General features: G+C 39.1%; 1 pseudogene across 1 annotated transcript; it reads right to left on the bottom strand.

Annotated features, from left to right (window-relative positions):
- Positions 1-241: 241 nt before the first annotated feature.
- On the bottom strand, positions 242-1,238 carry LOC308342693 (olfactory receptor 2T8-like; annotated as a pseudogene). The gene has a single exon. The product of its transcript is annotated as an olfactory receptor 2T8-like (transcript).
- Between the last annotated feature and the right edge of the window lie 1,282 nt (positions 1,239-2,520).

The raw sequence follows: 2,520 nt of genomic DNA, 5'->3' as shown, positions 1-2,520 counted from the left end.
CAGTTTTCTTAAAGATTTTATATATTTATTTGTCAAGGAGAGAGTAAAAGCATAAGCAAGGGGAGCAGCAGGCAGAGACGGAAACTGCTTCCTGCTGAGCAAGCCAAACGCAGGACTCCATCCCAAGACATTCTGATCATGACTGGGCCAAAGGCAGATGCTTAACTAACTGAGCCACTCTGACATCACATGCACAGTCAGTTTTGTACACACTTGAAAATTGGGGCAAATAAAACTGATATTAGTTATGGCTTAAAGGCAGCACACTGACCCATGCATTTTCTCAGGGCTCCTTTGACTTCACTGTTCCTCATACTATAGATGATGGGGTTCAACAAAGGAGTAAAGATAGTATAGAAGGCTGACACCACTTTATCATGGTTAGCTAACCTATAGGATTTGGGTCTCATGTAGATAAAAATAGCAGCTCCATAAAACAGTCCCACTACACAAAGATGTGAGGAACAGGTAGCAAAAGCCTTCTTGTGGGCTTCTCTAGAATGGTTCTCGAGAACTGCAGCAAGGATGAAACTATAGGAAATCAGGATGAGAGAAAATGGGACCAGAAGCATTAATATGCAGCAGATGTACATCACATACTCAAAAATAACTGTGTCAGCACAAGCCAAACGCATTAGAGTAGGGGCTTCGCAGAAGAAATGATTTATCTCATGTGCATCACAGAATGGAAAACTCAGGGTAGCAGCAGCCTGCATGAGCCCATCAGCTGCCCCCAGGAACCAAGACCCAACAGTCATTCTCAGGCATAATTTCCAGCTCATGAGAATGGGGTATCTCAGTGGGTGGCAAACAGCCACATAGCGGTCATAGGACATGGATGCTAAGAGGAAGCACTCAGCCCCTCCCAATGTGATGAAGAAGAAGATCTGCAACCCACAGCCAGCAGGGGAGATGGACTTCTGGCCAGTCAAGTAGTCAGCTGCCATTTTGGGCACAATGGTGGAGACCAGCATCATGTCCATAAGGGAGAGTTGGCTCAGGAGGAAGTACATGGGCGTGTGGAGCTGGACATCCTCGTGAATCAGGAAGAGCATGAGAGCATTGCCTACTAGAGAGGTGAAGGCAATTGTCAGAACCATTACAAAGAGAAATAGGTGGGCTCCTGTGTGGTTAAAGAGTCCTAGGAGAATGAAATCTGAGGTGGTGTTCCAGATCTTCATGATTTCAAACAAGAGTGACCCTACAAATGAAGAAATAGATGATAGAATTTTCATCATTTACAATGTTCTACTTCAAATACATTCTTCATGGAGTTCCTGGGTGGCTCACAAGGTTAAGCCTCTGCCTTTGGCTCAGGTCATGATCTCAGGGTCCTGTAAATTGAGGCCTGCATTGGGCTCTCTGCTCATCAGGGAGCCTGCTCCACCCCCCCCGCCCCCCCGCCCACCTCTCTGCCTACTTGTGATCTCTCTCTGTCAAATAAATAAATAAAATCTTTAAAAAAACCAAATACATTCTTCATGAAAATAATTTGTGTGAAAATGTTGAAAATGTTGAAAATGTCGAAACTTATTCCAAATCCTTCATCTTTGTTTTTCAATGTCTTTTTAACCCAGGGATGAAATTAATTTCACCTTTTAAAAAAATTTTCATTATAAGCACTTCTCAGGTTTAGTTTGCTTAATTAGTATAATGAATAAAATTTCTTGATAAATTGAAGTAATTAATCAACACATCTTGTGCTAACCGATATCAACATTAATGGAAAAGAAGTAAAATATTCACTCAGTCATTTAAATTTGTATTTGCTTTTATCACACATAATCAACATTCTTAGCAGCTGAATTAAATCAATGTGTTCAGCAATATAAAAGCTATGTACTTATTAATGAGAGCTATGCACTTCTAATATATCATAATGTACTGAAACCAACCAAAATCAGATAATTTTCCTGACATTGGTCAATCTAAGAAGGCACTTTTACTTTCCAAAGAAGATAATTTATATTCTCAGACATAACTTAACTTGGAGACATAACTTAATTTGGAATCGTTAGTGTATTTAGTTTGACTTTATCAAGTTATACACTGAATACAGTAATTACCATGTTAGCATATGTTCCCCAATGCAACATTATGATACCAAATGCAACATTTCTTTAACTGTATAAAGGGATTTTGTGTAATGATATGGTTTCCTGTGAAAGTCACAGAGACACAATCTTTTTGGGGAAATGAGAAGATAAAGCTTATTAGTATCCAATAAAAAGATAAATTTATTTTTTCTTCAGTCCCAAGAGAATCTAAATCTCTAAAGTTATTTTCATCTCTGATCTGCTAGTGCTGAAACTTTTGTCTCTTGTTGAATGAATAGGATCATACTTGAAGTGATGAAGAGGCTAATTCAATATCAAAGATGTGTTGTAACTAAGTGAAATTGCCTGACTGGAGTCTACCTCTTCTATGGCCATTCTATTTACCGACATATGCCTCTAATACTGGAAAGCCAATCAAGACAGAGAAGACAGTGCAAAATGTTCACTCAGTTTCTAGCTCCAT

The sequence above is a fragment of the Martes martes genome (assembly GCF_963455335.1).
Source record: "Martes martes genome assembly, chromosome: 5".
In the NCBI taxonomy this organism is placed as follows: Eukaryota; Metazoa; Chordata; class Mammalia; order Carnivora; family Mustelidae; genus Martes; species Martes martes.
The sequence above is the reverse complement of the archived record's forward strand: the minus strand, read 5'-3'. Positions and strand labels throughout refer to the sequence as shown.